The sequence below is a fragment of the Antechinus flavipes genome, chromosome 4 (genome assembly GCF_016432865.1).
Source record: "Antechinus flavipes isolate AdamAnt ecotype Samford, QLD, Australia chromosome 4, AdamAnt_v2, whole genome shotgun sequence".
NCBI lineage: Eukaryota > Metazoa > Chordata > Mammalia > Dasyuromorphia > Dasyuridae > Antechinus > Antechinus flavipes.
Window position 1 is genome coordinate 402,349,139 of NC_067401.1, and position 12,095 is coordinate 402,361,233.

A 12,095-nucleotide genomic window follows, 5' to 3' on the forward strand; every position below is an offset into this window, starting at 1 on the left:
GTGTGTTTTATATATTAATATATGAAGTATGCACAATCAAAAATATAAGCAGAAAATTACTTCATTAGCAAAACCAAATGTGCAAAAGTTAAGCAACCATAAAAATTAAAAATTAAAACAAACAGAATACTATGTAAATAATAAATAATTTGTTTTTATTAATAAAATTCACAGTTTTAGCAATTTTGCTCAGAAATCAAATTGAAAAAAGCATAAATTATCAAAGGGAAAAAAAATCCTGCTCTCTATAGATTTAGAAGTGAGTTCAATAAATAACTTAAAGAATAATGACATCATATGCTGTGACTATTTTTCTCAATAACTCTTTCAAAAAATCTTTTCATGAGATCTATATGGTCTTCATACTGCAAATAGAGAGATAAATCACTTATGAATTAATATCACATATTAATAATGATTCTAAAATTTTAAATAAAAACCTAAAATATATCCAAAGATATTTGTTATGATCAAATTGGAGTTATACCAAGGATGAAAAAATATCCCAAATTGAGGAAACAAGTAGAATAACCAATCATATTAAAATACATGGGAGATAGATCAAACAACTGCCATCAACTCTATTAATAGTTCTTGTTTGGTTCTGCAAATATGTATTGTATCTAGGATATACTGCAACATATTTAACATATATAGGACTGCTTGCCATCTTGGGGGGGGTGGAGGGAGGGAGAGGAAAAAACGAAACATAAGCGAGTGCAAGGGATAATGTTGTAAAAAATTACCCTGGCATGGATTCTGTCAATACAAAGTTATTATTAAATTAAAAAAAAAACTCTATTAATAGTTCTCTTTGTATTCTGAAGGAAATAGCTTTGGACCCAGAGTCTAAAGATCCTTGGGAATTTGAATGTCCTCTAGCAGTAGTACTCCCAGTTGAGTTTCCAAAGCTATCATTGAGAAAGAGAGGAGCTTGCCTAGAAAAAAAACTAAAAATAACCCATTATCAGAATAAGTTTTTGAGTTTAACATCATGGCATCAACTAGGACAACAATTATACTAAAAGAGTAATTTTTAAAAACTATTTACCACTATAGCCACCAGGAAATCAAAGCAAGAAAGAATAGTTGAGTAAGAAAAATGTAAAAATATTTGATCATCTGTTCACCACAAAGACAAAACTGAACCTCTAACAAGAATCTAAAGCCTGTATAGTTTTAATAAAAAGAATGACAGTATATTTAAATGGACAAAAGTATTTGAAACAATTTCTCTGAGAAAACAGATGATATTAGGAACAGAAACGATCCATAATTATTGACTCAAATGTTTCATGGTGGCAAATAAACTACTAGCAAAACATTTTACTAGTTTCTTCTCAGACATAATCTTAGTCTGATCTTTTAAATCAGAAGATATAACTTATTAAGTACTAAGCCATGGCAACATTTAAGGAACACTTTCACATATGTGTATGTTATACAAAACATTTGTAGCTTATGTCACTAGATATCTATAAACAATTACAAGAAAACAATACAGCTGCTAGAGCACAAAAATGGTATTCCAAAAATGACAGTTATCAATAGAGAAAATTATTGACAATCACTGCTGAATAAGCTACACTGTAGCACAATGACTTTTATACTGTCTTTGTTAACAATCACAATCATATTTAGGAAACAGGAAAAATAGACCAAATAATAGTGAGAATCTTAAATTATGTGATATCCACATGAAACATTCTCTATTTGGAACATGCCATTAATATAATGTCAAGAACACATAAAGCTGACTTTTTTTTTTTTTTGGGGGGGGGCAAACACCTTAAACCTACATAGCATTAAGTCCATTTTTGTCTTTCTAAAAGAAAAGTAAATGTTACATCTAAATTAAAGAGTTCAAATTAAAATATCTCCACTGATATATATTAATTACTTCAAGCTATTTATTTCCACCAAGAAAAATTAACTAATTAATTAATAAAAATATAGGTTTTTTTGGGGGGGAATCTTTCTTCAAAGATAAGAAAAGGCATTCATATTTGAAAAGTGTAAAGCTCAATGTTCACAAAGGAAAAAAAAAAAGAAAGTTTCAATATTTTATCTAGAGGTTATATTAGAGCCAATGGACCAAAATGATATGTAATCCTGATCATTGTATATTGTATAATAAACTTTAAAAATGATACAACATATTACAGCAATTTGTAAAAAAATTGTCTCTAGGTTACCTTGCAAAACATGACTGGATAGCTAGAATTATGTATTAGAAGCCTGCTGTCTTTCATGGCATAACAGACAACAAATTTCCATACTACAAATATAGATGTTAAGATGTGCTGGACAACTCAATAAATAAAGTAGACTGCAACCAGATCATCAACAATGGGAGAAGAGGAAAATAAGAAAGTATTAATTACCACAATAACTATAATGCTTGATATACTGCTTTAAATTTTTCAAAGTATGTTATTATGCTATTTGAACCTCACATTAACTTTATGAGGTAAGTATTCCTACAAATTTTAACATTAACATAAATGTTAATGTTTCTAATATTTCTATATTAGAAAAGCTAGCTGAGACAAGAAGAGGTTATTTGATTTTTTTCCATATTCACATATATTGTGAATTCAAAAGCAGGTTTCCCTGAATATATGTCTAGAGCTCTATTCAATTGTGTCATACTTTTTGTACTGAAGTCCTTTCCAAATTTAGAGTGTGATGTAAAATCCATCCTCCTTATTAATCTAATCAGACTTAATCTATAAATAGCTCTCTGGTTAATTCTAGTATGTTTTACTGGGGGAAAACTAGGTCTATTGCTAGATCCTGCATGACAGAAATTTCTCCATGTTTGACTATTGATTGATTCACCTATGTGTTAAGATGTTCCTCTGGGTCTAATACTATTTTAATCAACATCATTCAAGCAAGGAATGCAAGGCTCTACTGATTATAGTCAATAACCAGTTTTAATTTATCCAGTAATGCAAGTTTATTAGACTTTCCTAAGTACAATATCTTTGTGATCATTAATCAGGATTATGGTATAGGTCAGCCACTGTTTAGGTCTGTTGAAATGTAAAAAGACCCAGGTGTCCCATTTCATTCAGGTTCATCTCCAGTTATCTTGATCTATATCTGGCCATTGGACCCACTCGGCTCTGGAGGGCAAAGTGAAACAGGTGACCTTATATAGCCTTTCCTCACTTAAACCCAATTCACTTTCAAGTTATGGTATCATCTCCCTGGTGTCATGGTCCTGTTGAAGAATGAGGGACCAACAACAAAACAACAACAATCTTTCCACTTGGTCCCTGTGGATCTTTCCAGAGAGTATAATTAAATATAGTGGCAGAGACCCAGAGATATGCACTCTTAGTGAACATTCTTACCTGTCTGTACACATATGCAACCACCTATTCTTGTCATTTTAATTGTAGAGCTATGGAGCCAACAGTTGCATACCTGTAAAAACTAATTGATTTTTGAGCCTTTGAACACTTGTGTTTCTTCTCTTTCTTGGTATCTCTCCCATGATGTCCTAACCAGCAGTATTCAAATGGTGCAAATAAAAAGTACAGAATTGGTTTATTCATCAACTCTAAGAGGCAACTCTCTTGGACCGCTTCTAGTTTTCTCAGGTTTTTCTCTGTTAGATTCTATTTTCACCTGAGACTCCTAGAGTTATCTGTTGGAATCCTTACTAACTGCTAACTAATTAGAGTTGATCTAATCTTACAAGAAGATGTTTTGGGCAGAACCTGAAACAAGGTACTAAGTAGAACTAAGTTCAATGAGTTCACACCTCCCTTGAAGCTCGTTGGGCCAGAGAGCACTATGGGAGAAAACCCATAATCCCTCTCTCTCGTATCCCACAAATTCCTCCCTCTTGGATAAAAGAAACAGACAGAAGCTCTCAGTCAGATTTCAGGAGAGTTACGCCAGAAGCCCTCTCTCCGAGGCAAGGCAGAATATTTTCCACTTGGCTGGCTGGTGGCAGAAGAAGGAGTTCTCGAGAGAGGAAGACGCTACAAGTCGAGATTTCACCGGAATGACATGAAGACTGGAGCTGGCTGGAGGCTGAAGAAAGTAGAGGCAGAAGCTGAAGGACCAGACCTTTGGATTTGGTGACATTTGGAGAGAGCTCTTGGAACCAAGCAGAGAGATTGGCCTCTAAGCTAACCGGGCTATATTGGGATAATAAAAGATCTGAACTTTTATCACCTGGCTGCTTTTTGAGAAGAAAAAGATTACAACAGTTATCACTAAAGAAAAAATCAAACGCCTTGGTTTATCCTGGATCTAATTATTCTGTGTACCTTCAGGCTAGGTAATCAAGCCTGACTTTTTGGCTTGCTTATTACTCAAGGTAGTTTTCTTGGGACTACCCAGAGAGAAATTTGATCTCTGAAGCTTAGACAAATGAGAAGGGCTTATGGTGATCAAATAGGAAAACATTGTTCACCCAATATATTAATCATCTGTATTTTATCTTAAACACAGATTTAAAAGAAAAAAATAATTAAATTAATTTTATGAATCAAATAATTTGATACATTTTCTGTTTTCTGAAAGCACTAAGACCAATTCTTTTGCTTCAAAGTATTAGAAATTCAATTTTCTTAAAATTTATTAAAAGAATAATTTCTTATTAGGGACAAATTTCTTGGCTATGTGATACACCTTTGCAAGGAACATCCTATGTTAAATTAAGTATCAAATCACTGAAAAATAATATATTAAGAAAATATAATTTCAATTTTAAAAAATGTACAAAATTAGAAAAAAATGCTTTAGGTGAAAATTGAATATATTTGGATTTTATTCACTGTGACAAATATAAATTAGTTTCTTAATGTTTTTTATATTATGTCCTCTTAACATAGAAAACATTTTTTCATAATTTAAAATTGAAAAGTCCCTCTATTCTTAACCTAATCTTAACATTTATAACTGAAGATAGTGAACAAATTTAAAAGGGATCCATTTATCTCTTACCTTTTTTTTTTCCTTATTTGCAAATGAATGTTTTGTCTATGAGATAGACCAACAAAATAGAAATAAAATAAAAATAAATAGTGCGTTATTTTATTTTGTGACCTCAAATAATGACACTGATTTTTATAAAAGCTTCTTTTGGTATTGTGCAGACATAACTTTTGTGACAAAACAACTTTATATTTTGTTCAAAATGATTGTATGGTTTTTGAAAGCATTTTAAAAGTTAACTTTGGTAGAAAGGAAAATATTTTCTTTTTGTTGTTGTTGTTTTAAGATTTTAATAGTATTTGATTTCTCCAAATATGTATAAAGATAGTTTTCAACATTCTCCTTTGCAAAACTTTGTGTTCAAAGTTTATCTCCTCTCTTCCTTCCTCCTCCTTTCCCAAGGCAGCAAGCAATCCTATATAGGTTAAACATGTGCAATTGTTCTAAATACATTTCTGTATTTGTCATGCTGCACAAGAAAAATCTGATTAAAAGAGGAAAATAACAGGAGGGGAAAAAAAAGAAAAAACAAACAAACAAACAACAACAAAAGATGAAAATTCTATCCAAAAATACTTTCTTGGAAAGTGAATAAATTCTGTTAAAGATTGGGCTGAATAAATAAGCAAGATAATAAGTGGGAATCAAATAATGTTTAGAGACCTCAGTCCCACTAATTGGACGTGCCACAGAGACAATTTAATAGCTCCTTTTCATTAATTTATTATAAAAAAGAGAAATTTTCAGAATAAGGTAAATTGATTTTTTTTTTTTAATGTTTAAGCCTAAAAGATAACCAGCAGTGGTGTTTGTGGTAGAAATGTTGGTAACAGTGGAAGTAGCAGTAGCAACAGCCATGTTAATAAGTGTCATTTTTATAGGTCATTCTAAAAGACTAAGTGTAATTTTAATTTATTAAATTTATCTTGGAACATCCTGTATAGTATCCTACTTAATAGAACTGTATGAATAAATTATTTCATTTGTTACTTATGATGACCCTTGGTGTTCATTACTATGAGCATTATTATCCATATTTTACAGATGAAGAAACTGAATATCAAAGAGTACCTGTGTTATACACACAGTCATTCTAGTAATTTTTTTGGTAGCAATTGGAGTTAAATAACTTGCCCCGGATCACACCAAGTATCTGAGATTGGATTTGAACTCAGGTCCTCCTGATTCCAGGCAGAGTGCTACATACTACTGAGATGCCCTTCTATTAACACTGTAAGGTAAGTCACAGTGAAGACATCTCCTTAAACAAATCCATTATGCCATGTTGGCCCTACATGTGACATTTAAAATATAATTGAGGATAAATAAATGATGGTCTGAAAGGTTCCAAAATATATTTAATGCTACATTTCTTTAAATATTGCCCAAAACAACATATATTCATTATTAACTTAAATGAAAGTTTGTCATAATCCCTATAATCTAGCATAATAGCAAGAGGTACTAAGCTATCCTTTGATACATTTTCATTTATCACATAATACATATTGTCACATCAATCTTGTCATAGATAAATAAATATATTGATCATTCAACTAAAAAAATAATTGATCATTCAACTAAAAAAAAATAACCTAGAAACCTTTTAAACACTAACACCAAAATACTCCTGAAAATCAAGGAAAAGAGTAACAAAATTGAAAAAAAAAATTAATACACAAAACTATTTTATAAAAAAAATCTAAAAGTGTATAATTTGCTAGTTTAAAAATAAAAAAGGAAAACAAATTACCATTGTGAGAATTTTTTTAAGAATTCATAAGAAATGAAGAAAAAAATGAATTTGGGAAATTTTTTGCCTAATTATATGGCAATAAAGGCAAGTGCTTATGTAAAATAAATGCATTATTATGTATGGTACAAAATACAAATAAATAGAAGAAAAAATATTTAGACACCACCATTTCAGAAATAAAGAAACAGAAAAAAGCCTTATATAAATTCATAAAGAAGAACTTGTAAGATCAGAAAGTAACAAATTAAATCTATCAAATATTAAAAATTGTTGTTTTGTAAAATATTTGAAAAATTGGAAAAAAGAGAAATTTTACCAAATTTCTTCATTGAACAAAATATAGTATTGATACTTAAACCAGAGTCAAAACAAAAAAAAAATTACAGATGACTATCCCTAATGAACATTTATGACAAAATTGTAAATAAAACATTTGTAGACTATTATAATGTCACAAAAATTATACAATAGAAATGGTTAATTTGTCTTAGAAATTAAAGCTTAATTTAATATTAGATAGATTATAAACTTAATTATTCATGGCAATTGGAAAAACAAAAAGCATCACTTGATTCATAAAAAGCTTTTAACAAAATATACTAACCATTCCTTTAAAAATAAATAATTGTATCTTTTCTAAATATGATAAATATTAGACATCAAAAATTAAGCCATACCCAGAGAGAATTAACCAAAGTGCTTTCTGTGAAGTCTGGACTAGCTCCCTGGAGGCCTCAGGGTCAGCCAGAGTAAGGATAAGCAAAAGTCCTTGGTCTTTAGGGGGAGGAGTGAAAGGGACAGACAAAACTGCCAGTTTTGCCAAGGATCTAAGTCCAGAATCTCCACACTTTTCTCCTCTCTTTCCTGCGCCCAAGTGAAGTTCTCTCACCTCTCTCACTTCACTTTCTAATCCCACCTACAATTATCTGTATACACTAAAAGATGGAGCCAGCACGGAATAGTGAGAAGGGCCATTTTTCCAAACATATGCTAATAGAGTTATTGTCCAATAGGTAATTAGCCTTAAATGCTCGGTTGTCTGATGCAAGCACACCTTTTAAGTTTCAGCCCTTTACAGCTTTCTAATAAGATCAGGGATGAATCAAGGATCTTAATTGTTGATGCTTCTTTTTGATACAGTGTAAGAAATATGAGTTATAGTAATAAGATAAAAATTGAAGGAGTAAACATAGAAAATGAACAAAAAATCATTTTATAGATTTTGTATTTAGAAAACCTTATAAATAAAAAATTGAAAGATGACTTTACAAACTAAAATCACAACAGTCAGAAAAATAAAAATAATAAAAACATATTATGCAAAGTTATATGTTAGTAAAAGTCAGAAAACAAAAGAAATAGAGGACTACCTTCAAAAATGTAAAATACTCAATCAGAGGCTATGAAGGAAATATTAAATAAATCTTTTTAAGAAAAGGAAATAGATTTAGATATAAAGTGGGGGGAAAATCAACACCTCAGAATTACTCTATGTCTCCATATCCTCATCCACACTCTACTCTAGTTGTAATCACTGAGGAAAAGTGGTATTTCTCTTTATCTAAGTTAATATTTCCATTTGATTCATCTCTTAGCATATCCTCCAGAAGTTTCCCTCATTAATGATTGCTATTGCTGGTATTGTGTATCTACTGCTGTCTTCAGATATATACAAAGTGTCCTATGCTAAAAGGACATCCTTTGACTTTGTTATTTTCTTATTCTATCAATCTTTTCTCTTATTTATCCTTATTCTTTGAAAGAATAACCTACACTTAAGCTATCACTTTCTCACTAATAATTCACTTCTCAATTTATCTGAAATCTGGGTATGGACTTCACTGTTTCATTGAAACCACTCTAAGTCACCAAATAAATTTCATTTGTGAGATTGGATTTTCTTGCCTTTCTTTTTTTTTCCCCCTTCTCTCTGCAGTACTTGACAATTTTGATCACACATCTTTCTGGATAATTGTTCATCCCTCAAATTGTGACTGTTTACCTTCCCATTTCTTTTCATCAAGAATGCTTAAAATTCCTCTATTTCACTAAATATCTATTCTTCCCTCCATCTTTCCCCACCCCCAGTCAAGGATCGTTGTTAGTTTTGCTGGGTAGATGATTCTTAATATAAATACTAGTTTCTCTTCCCTCCTCCCCCTCTGGAATACCATATTCCAAGTTCTCTGATCATTCAGTGTAGATACTGTTAAATCTTGTATTATCCTGTGCGGTAGTCTTCTCTAAAATATAATATTCTCTGGGAGCAGGTTTCTTGGGAGGCTTCTGAAGGCAGCCTTCGTTTTAGTTCATTAATCATCCAAATGCAGACAGGGATTAAAATCCAAATCCTTTATTGTCTCCTTCAAAGTCTTGTCTCTTTTCCTGGGGCCCGGTTAGCTTTCTTAGAGGCCTATCTCTCTCCTTAGTTCTGAGAGCTCCTGCCACTAGTCCTTTGCCTCTGCCAGCTTCTGCCTCTACCTTCCTCCAAATGTCTCCAAATCCAAAGGTTCGTGCTTGAGCCTTCAGCCTCAACAAAGGTGGACAATGGAATGGATCTGTCTCAGCCTCAGAAAGCTACTAGTGCACTTGTCCTTTCTGGCCTTGACAGTTTCTCCTTATATATCCCACACTGAGTATACACCAATCATTATATCACTAGGAAACCATTATTTGTTGTAGGATTAAATCAATGCTAAACTAGATTTAAACATTTTCTCCTCAATTCCACTTACTTAGCACCTTGTTTCAAGTTCTGGCCCATAACAATCCTGAATATGGCTCCACAATATTTGAAACGTTTCTTCGGGGATGCTTGTAGTATTTTCTCCAAGATCTGAGAGCTCTTCAACTTAATTAAAATATTCCTGGGAATTTTTATTTTGGATTCTTTCAAGAGGTCATCACTGGATTCTTTCAATTTCTATTTTATCCACCAGCTCATGAATATCAGAACAGGTTTCTTTAATAATTTATTGAAAGGTTATGTATAAATTAAAGGTTCTGATAAAGGCCTCATTTCCAACATATATAGAGAACTGACTCAAATTTATAAAAAATCAAGCCATTCTCCAATTGATAAATGGTCAAAGGATATGAACAGACAATTTTCAGATGAAGAAATTGAAACTATTACCACTCACATGAAAGAGTGTTCCAAATCACTTTTGATCAGAGAAATGCAAATTAAGACAACTCTGAGATATCACTACACACCTGTCAGATTGGCTAAGATGACAGGAAAAAATAATGATGAATGTTGGAGGGGATGCGGGAAAACGGGGACACTGATGCATTGTTGGTGGAGTTGTGAACGAATCCAGCCATTCTGGAGAGCAATCTGGAATTATGCCCAAAAAGTTATCAAACTGTGCATACCCTTTGATCCAGCAGTGTTTCTATTGGGCTTATACCCCAAAGAGATACTAAAAAAGGGAAGGGGACCTGTATGTGCCAAAATGTTTGTAGCAGCCCTGTTTGTAGTGGCTAGAAACTGGAAAATGAATGGATGCCCATCAATTGGAGAATGGCTGGATAAATTGTGGAATATGAATGTTATGGAATATTATTGCTCTGTAAGGAATGACCAGCAGGATGAATACAGAGAGGCTTGGAGAGACCTACATGGACTGATGCTAAGTGAGATGAGCAGAACCAGGAGATCATTATACACTTCGACAACGATATTGTATGAGGATGTATTCTGATGGAAGTGGATTTTTCTGACAAAGAGACTTAACTGAGTTTCATTGGAGAAATGATGGACAGAAACAGCTACACTCAAAGAAGGAATACTGGGAAATGAATGTGAACTATTTGCATTTTTGATTTTCTTCCCGAGTTATTTTTACCTTCTGAATCCAATTCTCCCTGTGCAGCGGGAGAACTGTTCGGTTCTGCAAATATGTATTGTATCTAGGATATACTGCAACATATTTAACATATATAGGACTGCTTGCCATCTTGGGGGGGGGAGGAGGGAGGGAGGGGAAAAAATGAAACATAAGTGATTGCAAGGGATAATGTCGTGTAAAAATTATCCTGGCATGGATTCTGTCAATTCAAAGTTATTACTAAAAATAAAATTAAAAAAAAAAAAAGAAAGGTTATGTATAGGTTCTTCTTTCTTTATCATAGCTTCAGGAAGTCCAATAATTCTTAATTTATTTCTCCTAAATCTATTTTTTCCCTGTCAGTTGTTTTTCCAATGAAGTATTTCTCATTTCAATTTGACTCTTTTTCATTTTTTGCCTTTGTTTTGTGTTCCTTGGTGTCCCATAGAGTGATTAGTTTCCACTTGCCCAGGTCTAATTTTTAAGTAATTATTTTCTGCAGTGACATTTTGTAGCTCTTTCCCCACTTGGTCAATTATTCTTTTATTTTATTATTCTTATTGAAGCTTTTTATTTTCAAAATATATGCATGGATAATTTTTCAACATTAACCCTTGCAAAATCTTGTGTTCAATTTTCTCCCCTTCCTCCTATCTACTTTCCTAGAATGGCAAATAATCCAATATATGTTAAACATGGTAAAAAAAAAAAATATATATATATATATGTAAATCCAATATAGGCATACATATTTGTACAATTATCTTGTTGCACAAAAAAAAAAAAATCAGATCAAAAAGGAATAAAATTAGAAAGAAAATAAAATTCAAGCAAACAACAACAAATGAAATGAAAATGCTATGTTGTGTACCTCACTCAGTTCCCACAATCCTCTCTCTGGGTGTAGATAGTTCTCTTCATCACAAGATAATTGGAACTGGCCTGAACCATCTATTGTTGAGAAGATCCACCTCTATCAGAATTGAACATCATATAATCTTGCTGTTGCCATGTATAATGGTCTCCTGGTTCTGCTCATTTCACTCAACATCAGTTTATTTAAGTTTTTTTAGGTCTCTCGGAGACCTGCTGGTTGTTTCTTACAGAACAATAATATTCCATAATTTATTCATCCATTCTCCAACTGATGGGCATCCACTCAGTTTCCAGGTTTCTTGCCACTACAAAAAGGGCTGCCACAAACATTTTTGGACATGTGGGTCCCTTTCCCTCCTTTAAGAGCTGTTTGGGATATAAGCCCAGTAGAAACACTGCTAGATCAAAGGGTATATACACAGTTGGATAAATTTTTTTGAGCATAGTTCCAAATTGCTTTCCAGAATGGCTGGATCAATTCACAATTCCACCAGCAATGGATAAGTGTCCCAGTTTTCCCACATACCCTCCAACATTCATCATTATCTTGTGCTGTCATCTTAGCCAATCTGAAAAGTGTGTAGTGGTTCCTCAGAGGTGTCCCAATGTGCATTTCTCTGATCAATAGTGACTTAAAGCAATTTTTCATATGACTAGAAATGGTTTTAATT